Genomic DNA, 20,088 nt, shown 5'->3' on the forward strand with positions numbered 1-20,088 from the left:
ACTATTAAGTGGGGTCATCTGGGTAGATCTCACTGAGAAGTTGACACCTGAACAAAGACTTAGAGATGGAGGGTCCGCCCTAAAGCTATTTCTCAGCCTCGTTCACCTGGAATTCTACCGGACACAAAATGATGTTGGTGGTCATTTTCGCAATTCTCCCTAGGGTGGTATAGAACATTTATTCTAGATGCATACAGGAGAATTTAATGTATTACATCAACAGAGGCCCTAGGGTACAGCTTCTCAAAACGTGGTCCTCACACTAGCAGCATTAGAATTAGCATTTCTTGGAAACTTACTAGAAATGCAGATCTTTAAGCTCACCCCAGACCTATTGACCCTCTAGGGGCCCTCTAGGTGGTTTGAAGAGCCATCTGTGAGAAGAGCTGCTGGAAAGGAGGAAGCCACCTAGGCGAAGGCTTAGGACAGTGTACATCCATCTGGGATGTCTGAGGAAGAGCAGAGAGGCCAATGTGGCTGCAGGCAGAAGGAACATGAGGGAAGCGGTAGAGATGAGATCGGAAAGGAGAGAGGGGAAGGCCTGTGGAGGGCATGTGGGCCACAACGAGGCTTAGACTCTACTCTGGAACGGGAGCTGTTCATGGTTTTGAGCAGCAGCATTCATGATTTGACTTTTTAAAAGTATCACTCGTATTTCATGGGAACAGACTAAGAAACGGAGATGCGTAAAAATGAACTGTTCGATTTAGGCGAGAGAGATGATGAGCTAGGCCAGCAGGATAGTAATGGAGGAGATAAAATGGTCAGATTCAGGCTACCTTTTAAAACTGTAGCTATCAGGATGTCTTTGTGGATTGGATGTACTGTTAGAAACCAGAAGAAAAACTCCAGGTGTTTGGGCTGGCCACTAGAAGGATGGAGTTCCTCCAACAGAGATGAGGAAGCTGTGGGTGGGGAAGGTTTGAAACCATGGTCATCTGGCTGAGCTCACGGACACCCTGTATCTCACATGTAGTCCTCACACTGGGTAATAAACCGGAACGCACACAGAAGGGGTCCTGAGAAGCTCAGTTATCCAACACAGAAGGGAACTGTAATGCTGAGTGAACTCAGCCAATCTAGCCCAGCTGACATGTGTACTAGTTAGCTATTGCTACATAACAGGCTTCCGTCATGGCTCTGTGGTAAAGAATCTGCCTGCCAATGCAAGAAACAGGTTCGATCACTGGGTTGGGAAGATCCCCTGGAGAAGGAAATGGCAACACACTCCAGTGTTCTTGCCTGGAGAATTCCATGGGCAGAGGAGCCTGGTCAGCCACAGTCACTGGAGCCGCAGAGAGTATGACGCGACTGAGCAGCTAAGCACAGAATAGCCTTACACTTAGGTTTTGCTAACTAGAGTAGTTCTGCTACCTTTTCCTTCAAGAGTGTCATGGATATTCTTGTTCCTTTGCATTTCCGTATGTATTTTTAAATAAACTAGCCAGAAAAACACCCTGTTGGAATTTTGATGGGATTGCATTGAAATTATAATTCAATGTGTTGGAAATTGACTGTTTACATATTGAATTTTAAAATCCTCAAACATGGTCTACCTCTTCTTTTATGGACTGAGGTATTCTTTAATCTCAATAAAAATATGCAGGTTCTCCCCAGAGGACTGAAATGCCTTTTGCAAGGTTAATTTCTAGGTGTGTGATACTTTTTTATGTGATGTTATACTTATGATATTTAAAAAATTTCATTCCTAATGGTTGGTTTCAAATGTTTTATTCAACCACCTTAAATGTACATAAGTTATATTAATTTATATTTAGACTCTTCATATACACAGTCAAATGTATGAATATTAGATTTCTTTCTTTCCTATATCTTGCCTGTGATCTTCAATGAAGTATTACATACAAATGATAACAGATAACCATCTTTCTGCTAATTGAAAAGCTTTCTGGTTTTACCATTAGGTTTCAAATTTGCTGATAGCTGTTTATCATAAAAGAATGTGAATTTTAACAGACTTCCTGCATCTATTAAAATGTGATTCTCAGTTTTTTTAAGTTTATTTTTAATTGGAGGATAGTTAGCTTACAATATTGTAATGATTTCTGCTATATAACACCATGAATCTGCCACAGAGATACATGCATCCTCTTCCTTCTAAACCTCCCTCCCACTTGCCTCCCCATCCCACCTCTCTAGGTTGCCACAGAGCATTGGCATGTGATTATCTCATTTAATCTATTAATGTGATGACTTTATGATGGATTTTTTTAATGTTGAATCAACCTTGAATTATTGAGATAAATCCAACTTGGTCATAATGCATTATTCTTTTTTAAAATAGATTAATTTGATTTACTAATATTTAGAAGTTTTGTCCAACTTTTGGAATAAAATTGTTTTATACTTGTTCTTTCTCAAACTGTCCCTATTAGGTTTTGGAATGAAGATGGTGTTAGTCTCATAAAATGAGTTGAGGAGTACTTTGTGTTTTTGTAGCTGGGAGGATTTGTTTAATATTGGAGTTATTTCTCCCTTACGTATGTGATAAATCTTAGTGGTAAAGTCACTGGGGCCTGGAGTCCAGTCAAGTCATGTTTTTAAAATCTGATCTTGTGTTTTGTCTACTTCCAAAAGCATGATTAAACCTCTTTATCGGTGGATTATCTATATACTCTTTAGAGTTCTGTCAGATTTTGCTGTGTGTCTTCTTATGCCACATGATTTGGTGTGTACATACTTAGTATCTTTCATCTTCCTGGCAAAGTGAACCTGTTATCTTTGAACCAGTCTTCTGTATCTTTTTTTAAAATGTCTTAAAAATCTATTTTTCAGATCTTAAATAGCTACATATTTCTTTTAGTGTTTGTATGATATATATTTTTAAACCTTTGCTTTCAAACTTTTATTATCAGGTTAAACAGCATACAATTCAGTATTTTTTAGAACCTATAATGAAAGTCTTTGTCCTTGAACTTGATCATTTAAGCCATTGTATATAAAATATTACTGACATATTTAGATAGAAATCTATCACCTTCTTAATGAGTTTTGTTTGTTACATCTATTCCTTCTCCCCCATTTTTGTCTTCCTTTAGATCATTTTTTTTCATTCTACCTTTGTCTCCTGTTAGGTTGAAAATTATACCCTAATCCTCCTTTGCTCTTCTTTTAGTGGTTAACCCCCAACATGACAATTTGTGCTCTTAACCTATCAAATAATAATTTACCTTTATCATCCTCCTAGGTAACAAAAGGACCCCCAAATCACCTTACATTTAATCCTTAAATTGTATGTGAAATTCATGATTCAGCCAGGGACTGGGGAGAAGAGACAATATTTAGATTTTGGGGACTCCTTAAAATTCAGAGAAATCAGACTTAGCCATGTAAACAATATTTACATGTAAAAGATATTTAGAGAAAGAGTGGTGACCGGACCAAGGGAATGCTCAGCTTCTATAAGGTCAGCAATGTGATCTTAAAGCAGGTTCTGAGTTCACTCAGCCAACAAATCACTGAGGTTGTCAGGCTTTGTTCTAAGAGGCCCCCAGGGTATCCCAGCCAACAAGTCAGTTGTGGTCTCTACCTTCATGGAAGTGACACTATTGATTCTAGTAAGAGAGAAATTCAAATCTTAACAAATACCATGTCTTTCCTATAAAGGAACAAGCAAGGAGCTAAGATACAGAGTAACGGGGGATGGGAGGAGTGGGGAGGATGCTCCAGAAAGGCCTTTCTGAGAAGAGATTTAAGCTGAGGATGCATATGAATTCATCAAATGAAGACAAACGGGAAGGTTATATTTGGGAGTGTACACAGGGCCAAAAAAACGTTGGTGGGGCTGGACCTTAATGGCCCAGCTGGCTCTGTGCTTTGTGGGCCCAGTTCACAATGAACAGTGTGAAAACATACTAAGAATTACAGGATGGCAGCAGTCCAGCATTAAAGCAACCACGGGGCCCTTCTGAGCACCAGGCTACGTGCCACTGCACAGGTCCCAAGCCCACAAAGCCAGCCCTGGCTGGAGAGAGAGGCAGGAGCATGAGCTGGGGAACCTCAACTAAGGAAGGGCTTTGAATTTTACTCCAAGTTCGATGGGAAGCTATTTATTAATAGTAAGACTAACACTCACACTTTTCTTCCTATGTGCCTGAAACTCCACGAAGCTCTTTAGAAGTTTTCTCCTAATTTAATCTTCACACAGTTTGATTGTTCTAAAATTACACTTGTGTGATTTTAATTTGTGGAAGTGACTGAGTGATGACATCAGGAGGTTGATCCACTGAAACAAGACTTTTATGACTCACATTTCCGGAGAGGAAGGGGCAGGTCACAGCACTCAGGGCCAGGCTGTGGTCGGGAGGTGGAAGTCTAGGCTGGAGTCTCTAGCTGGGGTCTCTGTGAGAAAGAATAGCAAGGCAGAGTAAACAAGTCTAGAACTGGCTGATCTGAATAGTTCCAGGGGCGGGGCGGTGGGGGGTTGCTATAAGGTGTTTCTAGTTGCCTAGTACTTGGCCCTGGTTTGATGAGGATGGGGAGTGTGGGTTTGGTGTGTGAGAACTGGATAATAAGGGTTGGGGACCCGGCCTTGGAGCAGCCAGTCTGCCCACTCAGGAGAGAGGTCAACACTTGGCTGATAGTTTGATGCTGTGATGAACGGATGCCGAATAGACATAACAAATCTAAGAAAACACAGTTAAAACACCCACTGACGTAAATACTACTGAGTGTGTGTGCATGTTCAGTCATATTCGCAGTTGTAAATGACTCTTTCAACCTCATGGACAGTAGCCCTCCAGGCTCTTCTGTCCATGGGATGTCTCAGGCAAGAATATTGGAGTGGGTTGACATTTCCTCCTCCAGGGGATCTTCCTGACCCAGGGATTGAATCAGAGTCTCTCACATCTCCTGCATTGCAGGTGGATTCTTCACTGCTGAGCCACCAGAGAAGCCTCTAAATACTGTTAGCATCCCCACTTTATTTTGTTTTTCTACATCCTTAGGATTTATTTTCGGAGAAAGCAATGGCACCCCACTCCAGTACTCTTGCCTGGAAAATCCCGTGGACGGAGGGGCCTGGTGGGCTGCAGTCCATGGGGTTGCGAAGAGTCAGACACGACTGAGCGACTTCACTTTCACTTTTCACTTTCCTGCATTGGAGAAGGAAACGGCAACCCACTCCAGTGTTCTTGCCTGGAGAATCCCAGGAACGGGGGAGCCTGGTAGGCTGCCGTCTCTGGGGTCGCACAGAGTCGGACACGACTGAAGCGACTTAGCAGCAGCAGCAGCAGCAGCAGCAGGATTTATTTTATACCTGGGAGTGGATACTTTTTGACCCTCTTCACCATTTTTACCTACTCTCCACTCCCTGCCTCTGGAAACCAGCAGTTTGTTCTCTCTGAATTTAGGAGCTCGTTTTTGTTGTTCCTGTTTAGAGTCACTATATACGTGAGCTCATATGCCATGTGTCTTTCTGTTACCTATTAGAGAAGTTAAACAATGTCACAGAGCTATTGGGTGTCAAAGCTCAGATGTGAACCCTGGCTTTTAATCAAAAAGTAACTTGCACAAATAGGAAGTTAAAATTCATTTTACATGGAGAAAGGACAGAGAGCCAAGTGTGGAAGTGAGCACAGAGTGGGGTGGTCATTCCTTGTGGAGGGGGCAGTACATGAGCAGGGAAGTGGCATGTGCAAGAACAGATGCTAAAATGCTTGGTCAATCTGGTGAGCTGTTCGATTTAGCAGCCTGCTGTCTGCAGCGGAGCGCTGGAAGAGATTCAGCTGAAGGCGTGGGCAGGGGTTAATTTAGGGGGACTTGGAACCCATGCAGAGTACAAAAGGGAGCCAACTCTTGCCGAGAGAAGACTGGAAGGCAAGAATGCCATCTAAGATGGCATCAGCCTGGGCTCAGTGCAGGGGCCACAGACTAGCTGTTTTGAAGCAGAAGGAATTTGATGGAGGAAATGAATGGCTATAAGATCACTGGAAAGACAGGTGGGCCTCTGAGAATAGCTCCTCACCCCACATTGCAGACCAGGAGACGGGCTAACGGTATGAGAGATGGGGCAAACAGAATCGGAAGCTGCCCTGAAATCCTTGGCTCCACTAATGCATGGCCCATGCTCTGGTCCAGGGATCAGGACATGCTGCATCCAGGCTTCATCACTGTGCCCTCCAGATCTGCAGCAACAAAAAGCAGATGGACCATGCGCCCAAGTGTCCCACCCATGAAAGCACTGATCAGATGAGGGACTCCTGCTGATGTTGCCACAGAATAAAGCCAGTGCTTCTGTGTTTGCCCACAGAAGGTCAGATATTTGGTAAAGAGTCCAACTGCCAACCCAGGAGACACAAGGGACGCGTGTTCGATCCCTGGGCTGGGAAGATCCCCTAGAGTAGGAAATTGGCAACCCACTCTGGTATTTCTTGCTTGGAAAATTCCACAGACAGAGGAGCCTGGAGGTCTATAGTCCATGGGGACCCAAAGAGTCAGACACGACTTAGTGACTGAACAACAATAAAGAGTCAGACACGACAGAGCATGCACACGCCCAGGGTAATTACAGGCCTGCAAGAGCATCTGACCAATGGACCCTTGGCTGCATCTGGAATCCTTGCAGCAAGAAAGTCTGAGGGATGAGGGTTTCAGCTGTTCTCTGCAGTGGAGGGAGCCACCCCCATCAGACCACCACATCCACATCCACCACAGAGATGACTGTACATGCCTGGCAGACAGTGGATAGGGAAGGGAAAGGCATGGGAGATGTGGAGAAGGTAAGACAGGCAGGGCTTGGTCCCTTACTAGAAAAGACTTTAACCAGAACTAAGCCAATTTAATACATGGCCTCGGCAGAGCCATTTCAGTGAACGTCATGTCCAATGATGAGAGGTGAGTAGGGGCTGTGGTCCGTTTTCTGCAGCCTCCCAGATGTGAAGCTATCACAGGTGTGTTGCTGTGACATGGATGTGACGCGGGTCACCACTTTTCTCACTCTGATGTCATTTTCCTCATCTCTCACTGCTTGACAGTTAAGTCAGTGGTGACGAAGGGCTCCATTCCTGCACTAATAGCTGGGCTACTAAGGACAGATCTATTCATCTGACTTTCCCCAGAGGCAATCAACTCTGAATATTCACTGGAAGGACTGATGCTGAAGCTGAAGCTCCAATACTTTGGTCACCTTATGCGAAGAGTTGACTCATTGGAAAAGACCCTGATGCTGGGAAAGTTTGAGGGCAGGAGGAGAAGGGAAGGACAGAGAATGCCATGGTTAGATGGCATCACCAAATCAGTAGACATCAGTTTGAGCAAATTCCGGGAAATGGTGAAGGACAGGGAAGCCTGGTGTGCTCCAGTCCATGGGGTTGCAAAGAGTCGGACACGACTGAGTGGATGAAAAATAACAAGAGTCAGATTCTGAGACAATGGTCAGCAGTTTAACTGGGAGGTGTGGGACGTGCCACAGGTGAATGGGAATCAGGGGAGAACCAGGAAAGGGGGCACTCAAGGGGGTTTAGTTGGCCACCTGCCAAAACTGAAGCCCATAACTATACTCTGGGAAAGAGTGAACACACCCCAGAGGGTCTCCCACTCAGAACTGAGATGTTTGTTCAGCAGCTCCCGGCAGTCAAAGGGTGTTAAGTCCCCAGATCTCCCCATCTGCTATGTTGGGTGACAAAGCTTTGCCTTCCTCAGCTTCAAAGAAACTGGAGCCTATTATACAGAGTGAAGTAAGTCAAAAAGAAAAACACCAATACAGTATATTAACACATATATATGGAATTTAGAAAGATGGTAACAATGATCCTATATGCGAGACAGCAAAAGAGACACAGATGTATAGAACAGTCTTTTGGACTCTGTGGGAGAGGGCGAGGGTGGGATGGTTTGGGAGACTGGCACTGAAACATGTATATTATCATATGTGAAACGAATCACCAGTCCAGGTTCGATGCATGAGACAGATGCTCAGGGCTGGTGCACTGGGATGACCCTGAGGGATGGGATGGTGGGGGAGGTGGGAGGGGGTTTCAGGATGGGGAACACATGTACACCTGTGGCAGAAGCATGTCAATGTATGGCAAAACCCACCACAATATTGTAATTAGCCTCCAATTAATTTACAAAAAAGAAAGACACAACTGGCTGGCGGTCAGTGCACACTACTGGGTCAGGGTCTGAAAACTACTGATCCCGGCCCACAGCCCATCTTCCCACAATCTTATATAAGCTAATAGTGATTTTTACATTTTTATAGAATTGCGTAGAGCATATGTGACAGAGACGATGCATGGCCTGCAACGCCTAAAATGTTTACTTTGTGACCCTTTCACAGAAAAGTTTTCCTGACCCCTGATGTGGATTATCTTGCAGTAACAAAGAATCCCCACATTTCAGGCAAAAAACAGCCATTTCTCTTGTGTGCTCTAGGGCAGGTGTCCCCAGCTTCCAGGATCTAATGCCTGATGATCTGAGTTGGAGCTGATATAATAATAATAATGATAGAAATAAAGTGCAGAATAAATATAATGTGCTCCCCAGACTGTCCCCCTTGCCCAGTTCTGTGGAGAAATTGTCTTCCACGAAACTGGTCCCTGGTGCCAGAAAGGTTGGGGACCACTGCCTGGGGTCCAGTGGACTCAGAGGAGGCTTTGCTACACCATGGTCATGCTAACCCTTCCGATAACAGGACTTTCTCAGCAGGGAGCGGCAGGGCTCATCAGAGCAGAGAGAGAAAACTGAGTCAGAGACCAAGCCCCGAGTACTCCAGAGCGAGAGGGATGTGAGCCATCTCCGCTGCACGTAACCAGAGCTGCCCACACAGCCTCTCTAGCCGCACAGGAAGTAGGGAACATGATCTGTGTCCAGGAAGCAGAGGCGATCTGGGAATATTGGTGAGCACTGCTCAAGGCTACCTGCATTCTTTCACATCTTCCCTCCATTTCCCCAATATAATTAAACAAGCTTTTAACCTCAGCAATATTGACTTCATATACTATATTTTCCAGGAGATAATGAATATTTTATGTCTTTATTTTAACCTTTTTTATTTTGTATTAGAGTGTAGCTGATTAACAGTATTGTGATACTAATAGGTTCAAGTGGACAGCTAAGGGACTCAGCCGTGCATATTTCTGTATCCATTCTCCCCCAAACTCCCCTCCCAGCCAGGTTGTCACATTAGCATAGAGCAGAGTTCCCTGTGCTATGCAATAACCATTTCATTAAAAAAACTGCTTTACATTCCACACAGCTCTGATAGTAAAAAATGTCAGTGATCTATCAATCCCAATTTTTCTTTATTTTCCTTCAAGATATTACTCTGGAGCCTCCTCACTTCTGTTGTTACCCGAGCCTGCTGCACAGCTGAGTTTCCTTTGCTTCTCTCCTGGACCGGATCTCCTGTTTCCTAACACCAGATCCCTCTCAGTTTATTCCTGCGTTTTCATGGAGCACACTTATTAGTATTGGGTTGGCCCAAAAGTTTGTTCGGATTTTTTCGAGATGTAACAGAAAGACCTGAATGAACTTTTGGGTAAACCCAAGATTGAGGGCAGGAGAAGGGGATGACAGAGAATGAGACGGATAGTATCACTGACTCAATAGACATGAGTTTGGGCAAACTTCAGGGGACCGTGAAGGACAGGAAAGCCTGGCATGCTGCAGCCCATCGGGTCACAGAGTTAGATACGACTTAGCAACTGAAAAACAATAGCTTCCTTGAAAAAGGGTATACAGAAGATATATTGCTTTGAAGACATCAGGTTTAAGTATACTTTAAGGTGCTGCTATTTGACTGGTCACATAGAATTCCAACTTGAAAATCATTTACATTTAGAATTTTGATGTCATCCTTTTATTGTCTTCTAGATCCCAGTGTCATTACTCAGAAATTCTATGCTGTTCTTCTTCTCAGTCCTCTATATTTCCCCTTTTATTTTCTGACCCTTTGGTGTTCCAGTTTCATTGTACTTGGTACTCAAAGGGGCCTGGAAATCTGAAAACTGTCAACGAAATATTACTCAGTTGATTTAAGAAAGAAATGGAAAATTTTACTGGAGCCAAATTGAGGGTTATGACACAGGAACACCATCTTGGAAAGTTCCAAGAACTGGAGCTTCTTTATATGTGTATGTGTGTGTGTGTGTGTGTGTGTGTGTGTGTTTAAATCATGACTATACTTTAAATGAAGTATTACTGACAGTTACAAAATCCAGATTTGCAAGTACATAGTGGTGGGCCGTAGTGACTCTTCACAAGATCAAGAAGGAATGTTCTCTTTTAAGGAGCTGTCTTATGGGTGCAAGGAGAATGCTGTGCTTTACGGCAGAGCAGGTGTTTCTGCCCATGAGCGAGGTTTGGCTGATGCCTAACTGCAAGATACGCAGGGCACAGCAGAGAGGAGGGAAGAAGCCAAAAGGCAGAGAAAAATTTTTATGTTTGTATTATTTTTTGGTCTTGCCATAGAATGTGAATTTTATTTCACAAAACTCATGCCTATTTTCTATTTTTGTGTTGTAATTTGTCCCCTTCTCTGTACTTTTTCTGTCCTCCTTTCCTAGAACTGCTGTTAATACTACGACTTTTCCTATCTTTCCTCTTCTATTATCCATCCTTTTGCATTTCTCTCCTGAGAGCTCCTCTAATATGTTTCAAACAGTTGTGATTTTTTAAAAAAAATTTAGGCTATTTTGAATTCCTATGACCTCCTTTTACTGTTCTGTTATTCCTTTCTCATAGTATTCTGTTTTATATTTTCATGGAAGCAGTATGTTCTTTTCTCTTTCTGAGAAAGGTAATAGAGTTGTTTGACATTTTCTTCCATTTCTTTTATTTTCTTAGTTCCTTCAAAGCTTCTTTTTGTTTCTTTTGGTCTTTCTCTGGTATGTGGAGACTGGCAATATTTAGCAGTGAGGCACTGAAGCTGATGGAAAGACAGACATGTGTCTATGGGGCTTGTCGATCAATGATTCTTTGACTGCTTCCTGTGATCTTGTGATAACTCCCAAGTGTCAGAACTCTAGGGTGGTTTAGTATCTCCAAAGAGGGACCCTCTGACTTTTTGCTTTGGGGAAATAAGCTTGATGGTAGGTCCTCCATTGTGTGAGGAGGATTCTGAATTTGCTTGAATCCCTTGACTTCAGGATAGCTTCTCACCATCCCTCTCCTTTGTGTCTGGTGGCCCTGGAGGTGAATCATTATTCATTTTATTCAAAAGTAAACACCCCATCTCTTAAAAGTGTAGGCTATGGTTAGTCCCTTGATTGCATATAGTGAAGGCAATGACCTAAGAAATTAATTGCTTTGTCTGTCATCTTTTAAATAATATTCCTGTTTTCAGATTCTGTTCCCCTCCCCACCCTCCCGTCTATGGTCTGGGGTTCTGCAAACTCAGTCTTCTTGATTCTTTCAGGGCAGACATGCTCTAAATATTTTTGGCAGGGACATCCTACAGAATGAGAAGATGTATTTGCAAACCTCATATCTGACAGGGAGTTAATATGAGAAATATATAAAGAACTCACACAATCAATAACAAAAAAAATCAAATAAACCAATTAAAAAATGAGTAAAGAGTCAAATAGACATTTCTCCAAATATGATATGAAAGGCAAACAGGTATATGAAGAGAATCCCAACATCATTAGTCATTAGGGAAATGCAAATTAAACCATAATGAGATATCACCTCACACTTGTTAGAATGACCTTCATAAGAAAAAAGACAAAAAATGCTAGCATGAATACAACTACTATGGAAACACTATGGAAGAGCCTTAAAAAATTATAAATAGAACTCCCATATGATCCAGCAATTCCAGTTCTGGGAATATGTCCAAAGGAAACAAAAACAGTAATTTGAGAAGATATCTTTATCCCCATGTTCATAGCAACATTATTTATAGTAGCCAATATATGGAAACAACCTGAGTGTCCATAGATGGATGAATGGAAAAATAAGTTGTGATATATATGTGTGTGTGTGTGTGCGTGTGTGTATATAATTCAGCCATAAAACTGAGAAAATATCACCACTTGTGACATCATTGATGAATCTCATTGAAGGCATTATGCAAATTGAACAAGTCAGTTAGAGAAAGATAAATACTGTATGATCTTACTGTGTGGAAAAAAAAAAAAACAAAACCCAAAACACAAACTCTTAGGAAAATAGGTCAGGCTTGCAGTTCCCAGAGGTGAAGGGTGTGGGTGGGGGAGGGGAAATTGGAGGCGGCTGGTCCAAAGTTATAAAGGAAAGTTTTAAAGTAAATAAATACTAGGGATGTAATGTATAACACGATGACTACAACTGACACAGATACATACGTTAAGAGTAAATCTTAAGAGTTCTTATCACAGGAGAAATTTTTTTCCTTTTTAAAAATTATATCTATATGAGAAGATGGATGTTAGCTGAATCTATTGTGGTAATCATTCATAATATATGTAAATCAAACCCTCATGCCCTGTGCCTGAAACTTATTCAGTGATGTATGTCAATTATTTCTCATAAGATTGGGGAAAAATTAGCAAGTTGAATTCAACAGTACATTAAAAGCATCATATATCCAGGTCAAGTTGGATTTATTCCAGTGATGCAGGGCTGGTTCAACATCTGCAAATCAATGTGAAACATTACATTAACAAAATGAAAGGTAAAAAGCATATAATCACCTCAACAGGTGCAGAGAAAATATTTGACAAAATTCAACATCCATATGACAAAAACTTTTCAACAAAGCAGGTATGAAGGAAACATACTCAACATAATAGCAGCCATATATGACAAGATCACAGCTAACATCATACTCAATGATGAAAAGCTGAAAGCTTTTCCTCTAAAATCAAGAACAAGACAAAAATGCCCACTTTCAACACTTTTATTCAACAAAGTGTTGGAAGCTCTAGCCATGGCAGTTAGGCAAGAAAAAGAAAAGGCATTCAAATTGGAAAGGAAGAAGTAAAACTGTCATTATTTGCAGATGACATGATATTACATATAGAAAACCCTTAAGATGCCATCCAAAATTGTTAGAATAAGTGAATTTGTTGTAGGATGCAAAATTAATACTTAATAATCTGCTGCATTTCTATACACTAATAATGAACTGTCAAGAGAAATTTTTTAAATCCCATTTAAAATTGCATCAAAAACAATACAATACCCAGGAATAAAATTAACCAAGGAGGTAAAATACCTGTACACTGAAACTACAAGACATTAAAGAAAAAAAAATGAAAAGGACACAAATAAATGGAAATATATTCTGTGGTCATGAGTTGGAGGAATTAATATTGTTAAAATGTCTATACTACCCAAAGCAATCTATAGATTCAATGTAATCTCTATAAAAATTCCAGTGGTATTTGTTATAGAAATGGCACAAACAGTCCCCAAATTTGTATTGTTGTTGTTCAGTCACTCAGTACAGTTGTGTCCAACTCTGCAACCCCATGGACTGCAGCACACCAGGCTTCCCTGTCCTTCACCAGCTCCAGGAGCTTGCTCATGTCCATTGAGTCAGTGATGCCATCCAACCATATAGTCCTCTGTCATCCCCTTCTCCTCCTGCCTTCAATCTTTCCCAGCATCAGGGTCTTTTCCAATGAGTAGATTCTTCACATCAGGTGGCCAGAGTATTGGAGCTTCAATTTCAGCATCAGTCATTCTGATGAATATTCAGGGTTGATTTCCTTTAGGATTGACTGGTTTGATCTCCTTGCAGTCCAAGGGACTCTCAAGAGTCTTCTTCAGTACCACAGTTCAAAAGCATCAACTCTTTGGTGCTCAGCCTTCTTTATGGTACAACTCTCACATCTATATATGACTACTGGAAAAATCATAGTTTTGACTATATGGATCTTTGTTGGGAAAGTAATGTCTCTGCTTTTTAATGTTGTCTAGGTTTGTCGTATTTTTTCTTCCAAGGAGCAAGCATCTTTAAGTTTCATGGCTGCAGTCACTATCCACAGTGATTTTGGAGCCCAAGAAAATAAAGTCTGTCACAGCTTCTATTGTTTCTCCACCTATTTGCCATGAAGTGATGGGACTGGATGCCATGATCTTAGTATTTTGAATGTTGAGTTTTAAGTCAGCTTTTTCATTCTCCTCTTTCACCTTCATCAAGAGGCTTTTAAGTTCCTCTTCCAAAATTTGTATGGAACCATGAGCAAGAAGAGCAAAGCTGGAAGCAGCACACTCCTTGATTTTAAACTCTATTACAAAACTACAGCAATCCAAGCAGTGTGATAGGGGCATCAAAACAATACACAGATCAATGGTACAGAATGGAGAGCCCAGGAATAAACCCACATACATTACCACAGAGAAGCTAAGAACGTACAAGGGGGAAAGAACAGTCTTTTCAATAAGTGGTATTGGAAAACTGGAGAGCTACATGCAAAAGAATGAGAGGATCACTGCCTTACCCAAGCACAAAAATTAACTCAAAATGCATTAAAGACTTGAACATGACATCTGAAATCCTAAAATTCCTAGAGGAAGTAAGTTCCTTGACATCAATCTTGGCAAAGAATTTTTTGAATCCAACCAGAAAAGTAACAAAAACAAAAATAAATCAATGGGACTAGCTCAAATTAAAAGATTTCTGCACATCAAAGGAAACCATCAATAAAAAGGCAACCTACTAGCTGGGAGAAACTGTTTTCAAATTGTCTGATAAACAGGCTTCCCTGGTGGCTCAGATAGGAAAGAATCTGCAAGGCAGGAGACCAGGTTCGACCCCTGGGTTGGGAAGATCTCCTGGAGAAGGAAATGGCAACCTGCTCCCAGTATTCTTGCCTGGAAAATTCTACAGACAGAGAACCCTGGCAGGCTACAGTCCATGGGGTCAGAAAGAGTCAAGCATGACTGATCGACTAACACTTCCACTTTCATCTGATTATTCAAAATATATAAGGAGCTCCTACAACTCAATAGTAAAACCCCAAACAATCTGATTTAATAATGGGTAGAATGTCTGAATAGACATTTTTCCATAGAAGACATACAGATGGCCAGCAGGTACATGAAAGCTGGCTCAACACCACTAATCATCAGCGAAATGCAAATCACAGCCACAGGGAGGTATCTCACGCCTGCTGGAATGGCTACTAGCCAAAAGACAAGAAATAAGTGTTGGTGGGGATGTGTTGAAAAGGGAACCCTTATGCACTATTGCTGGGAATATCAGCCGATATGGGAGACAGTATGGTGGTTCCTCTGGTGGCTCAGACTGTGAAGAACCTGCCTGCAATGCTGGATACCCAGGTCCAATCCCTGGTTAGGGAATATCCCCTGGAGGAGGGGATGGCTACCCATTCCAATATCCTTGCCTGGAGAATTCCATGGACAGAGGAGCCTGGTGGGCTATCATCCATGGAATCTCAAAGAACTGGACATGACTGAGTGACTAACACATTTCACTTTCATGGAGGTTCCTCAAAATATTACAAATAGAACTACCATACAATCCAGCAATTCAACTTCTGGATATTTATCCTAAGAAAATGAAAACACTAATCAAAAAGTTATCTGCACTCCCATGTTCATTGCAGCATTATTTACAATAGCCAAGATATGAAACAACCTCAGTGTCTGTGGAAGTATGAATGGATAAAAAAATGTGACATACGTATATTATGAATGAAATACTCACACACAGTAGAATATTATATATTATGGGTAGACCTGGAAGCAATTGTGTAAAGTGAAATAAGTCAGAGAAAGAGAGAAATAATGTATGTTCTTTTATACATGGGATCAAAAATTGGTAACCAAGCTCTTAGAGATTAGTGGTTACCAGAAATGGGAATGGGGGGATGTGGGCTGAGAGAAATGAGTGAAGGGGTTCAAAAGGTTTAAAAATCAAACAAAAAAGAGATACAGCTTTTCACACGTTAGCATATTTAGCATGAAAGTCACATAAAACATATCCATACATGTAGGAAGAATTTCATTTTGCTAGCTGCTCTCTCTTCCTTTGCTACATGATAAACTTCTAAATACAGCAAATATGAAGCTAATTAATAGTTGTAGAATGGCTAAGAAACTACCAATTGCTTCACTACGTTTTAAAAAATAATATTTAAGGGACAAGGGACATTAATAAATTCACATTTTGTGTTTCTGGGTGTCTCATTAATTTTGAAGTGTGTAAACTTTTGTTTTTAAGACTATTTGAAAGAATATACTGTCTGGTTTATTATTTTCATTGCACAATTAATCAAACAAACAGGATGATATTATAAAATCCTGCACTTTTTTCTTTTTAGAATGAGATGCAAATAAAATCAAAGTTTGATGATTAGAGAAGCATTTTTTTATACAATTCGTATTTTTAGATCCAGTAGTTAAACCTAAAATTGAGCATATCTCTGTATTTTGCATGCAGTTCTCTTTACCTTCTAATAACTTATCGATTTGAAGGACAACTGGACTCTAATGACAAAGTTATGATTAAGAATTCAGAGCATATGACAAGCACCCTGAAGTAACACTGAAAGTTCATAACTCATACTCAGTGAAAAGGCCTGACATTTTTGCAAAGGATAAAACTATGCTGTATTTTGCTTCATGATGAATTGTCAAGTATAACATTAAATTGCGGAACATTAACTCTATTACTTTTCTATTGCTGCACTTGACGAACTGTCATAAACTTAGTGGCTTAGAACAACACAAGATTATTATCTAACGGTTTGCAGAGGTCAGAAGTCCAGGTTCAGCTGCACTGCGCTGTCTGCTCAGGGTTTCTCAGGGCTGAAATGGAGGCGTCTCACGGGATGCCTCCTTTTTGAAGCTCGGGTTCTTCCTCCATGCTGGTTCGTGCTGTTCGCTAAATTCACATCCTTAACAGTGGAGGCCCCAAGGGCCCTGTTCCGGTGGCCGTCAGCCTGGCTTAGGCTCAGCTCCTAAAGGTTCCACCTGGCTACATGGCTCCTGCCCTTGCCAATGTCCTTTTAATAGGAGGCCCAGTCCTGTTAGGGCTTCCCTTGCGGCTCAGCTGGTACAGAATGCATCTGCTATGAGGGAGACCTGGCTTCCATCCCTGGGTTGGGAAGATCCCCTGGAGAAGGAAAAGGCTACCCACTTCAGTATTCTGGCCTGGAGAATTCCATGGGTTGAAAAGAGTTGGACACGACTGAGCGACTTTCACTTTCCAGTCCTGTTAAAGGCTGACTTGATTAGATTTGGCCCACCTGAATAATCTCTTTTGATTAGCTCAGAAGTCAATAGGTTAGTAATCTAATTAGAGGAGGGATTCTCTCTTTTAGTTTCCTGCTGGGAACGCACGCAAGTGGGATTATATCGAAATTGTCCACCAGGGGGCAGTAATCTTAGGGCCACCATAGAATTCTATCTTCCACATACATTGGTCCACTACGTTTTAATTTTTTTAAATATTTATTTGGCTGTGCTGGGTTTTATTTGCAGCAGGAGGGATCTTCATATGGGATCTTTAGCTGTGACTTGTGGGATCTAGTTCCGTGACCAGGAATTGAATCCAGGCCTCCTGAATTGAGAGCTTGGGGTCTTAGCCTCTGGAGCACCAAGGAAGTCCCTTGCTGTTAGGTTGACGGTCAAATTCACCATCCTGCGTCAGAAAATCGAGTGAGATACTAGTGAAGAAAAGAGCAAACGACCTCCTCTAGCTAAGATATGAGCTCCCCTGGTGGCTCAGTGGTGAAGAATCCGCCTGCTATGCAGGAGAGGCAGGTTCATCGCTAGGTGGGGAAGATCCCTTGAAGGAGGAAATGGCAACCTACTCTAGTATTCTTGCCTGGACACAGGAGCCTGGTGGTCTGTAGTCCATAAGGTGGCAAAGAATCGGACATGACTTAGAGACTTAACAAGAGCTAAGATATGCATGTGCTACCTTGTTCCATCACTTGAGTCTTACTCCACAATGCCCGTTTCTTAATGAGCACTGGTCTCGCTGAGGATCTTTTCAATCCTTTCTAGTATTTTCTACTTATTCTTTTCTGTTCCATTTGATAACTCTCTAAAAAAGTTTATCAGGACTCACAAAATGAATTTCAAAAACTGATTTCATGATCCATGGTTTGAAAAACATTGCGAAGGGACACATTTTATTTAAATTGGCCACCTGGAAACATTTTCACTTTAGAAAGAAACACAAATATACTTATGAAAAAAATAATTATTTCTGAGTGAATTAATACAGACTAAATTATAAGTGCAGATGGGTCAACAAACATGTCATCCTCAAAATTTCACTTAAAATTCTTTTAAGATAATTAGCAATACCACTTCAGTCCACAGGAGGGCAACATCTGTTTTAGTTATATTTTAGGATTAACTGTAAACATGCTGTTTTGCAGAGAATAGGAGTTCTGTTAAGTGAATTATTTATAGTGTACTGGTGTAAGCAAAAAGAGGTTTATGCTTGGTTATTGAGAATCAATCCCATCAATACCAAAAGAGCTGCCATTTATTTTGGGGTCAGATCCAATAGAATCAGTTGGAATTCTCTTTCCTCTTGGATTTCTCTTATTCCATTTTCCTTTTCTTTTATGTCCTTTCTGTCCATCTCTGGCCTATGTTCTTGCACAGGTGATCCATGGAAAGCCAGATTGCCATAGGTCCTGAGGAAATGGAGTCATCAAGTCCAGATGCCGACTCAGATTCTTTGTGAAGTGCCTTTCTGAGTTTCCAAGCTGAACTTGAACCTCAATCACCTGGCTTGCGACATGTGCTAATAATCAGAGGCTCTTGTGGTACCACTTGGGTGGACCGATGTCACTCTCTTAACTAGTGTGAGAGCGGAGTCCTGCCTGGAGTGGGCCAGCACATGTAAAAAACATTCTTAGACCGCTAGGCCTTTTAAGGCTTAAAGGTATTTTGAATCCCTTCTTGCCTTTACTCTGGACACACCACGATCTTGTGGCGACCCACTATGACTGTTTAACATTGTTGTTGGATTTGACCTCACCCTGTGGCTCCGTCACTAGGAAGTTGGCAGGAGGCCCTGAACATTCTAGCTAGGTGTGGAACGAATTCCCTGCCTTTTGTTCCACTTAGGCCTGTATCGTCACAGGTGCTAACCCTGACCCTTCTGTCTGGGGAGGGTTTGGGTTAACCAGATCCTGTTTCCACATTTCTAAAGGGCCTGAAGGGCATCAAGAGCAGCCACCCATGTGTGGAGTTCATTTCCCTTCTTACCAGTGTCACGTGAAAAGTTTTTCACTTGCTCTGCTTTCTCTTGCCTTTGAGCCTCTGCCTCTGTTGCTGCTCTGCTCTGACTCACATTCCTCAGCCCTCTCCTTGTCTCCATGTCCTGCTTCAGGAGTTACCTGAAACCACTTTTGAGAGCGGTGGCCTGTGGCTGGTGGGTCTCATAGCCCCTCATAAGCTGGCATCATAGGTCCCTGTTGACTTCTTGGTCTCTCACAATAGATGGTAGCCCCCCCACCCCCGCCAAGACCTGTTGTGGTGCCAGGGACCTAGTAGGTGCACTACAAAACCTGTTGTATGAATGAAGTGAAAAATAACTGCTAATGCTCTGGTTGACCTTGAGTTGATAGACAAGGTACTTGACAGATAGATTGGTGCATAGTCAAACTTGTAGGTAGACAGGACCAACATGGTAGGAGTCAAGGGACTTAGATGTATCTGGATGGAAAAAGTGTTCATCGTAGGGTGGGATGAGATCAAGAAACTGTGGGGATGGGGAAGCTAAGCTGATGAGGGTGGATGCATGAAGAGTCTGACGAGGTCTGGGGGTGTGGGTCACACATGCAGCTGAATGCTTTGGTTCTGGACGGGACAGGTGACAGGCCTTCAGCTTGGTGGCCTTTTTCTTTGGTTGCTGGGACCAGTAGGCAACGCAGGAGGCTTACTGGCTGCCTGGGGTTGGGAGGAGGTGCCTCTCAGAAGGGCAGCACTGGAAGAGGGTCACCCTCTGGAGTCTGGGCACTTGACCTGGACCCTGAGTGGCATTTGGACAGTAGGAGCCTGATATTCTGGAGCAGAGGAGGAGTAACACACTGCCTGGTGAAAAATCCCCCACACTACAAAATTGCTGGAGCTGGGCGTTCCCGGTTTTGGATTTGCTCCAAAATGTAGGCTCCTTTTTTTATTCTTTTAAATATTTCATTA

Source organism: Bos grunniens, chromosome 12 (assembly GCF_055505025.1).
Source record: "Bos grunniens cultivar Pamir isolate PY7600 chromosome 12, Bosgru_T2T1.0, whole genome shotgun sequence".
Taxonomy (NCBI): domain Eukaryota; kingdom Metazoa; phylum Chordata; class Mammalia; order Artiodactyla; family Bovidae; genus Bos; species Bos grunniens.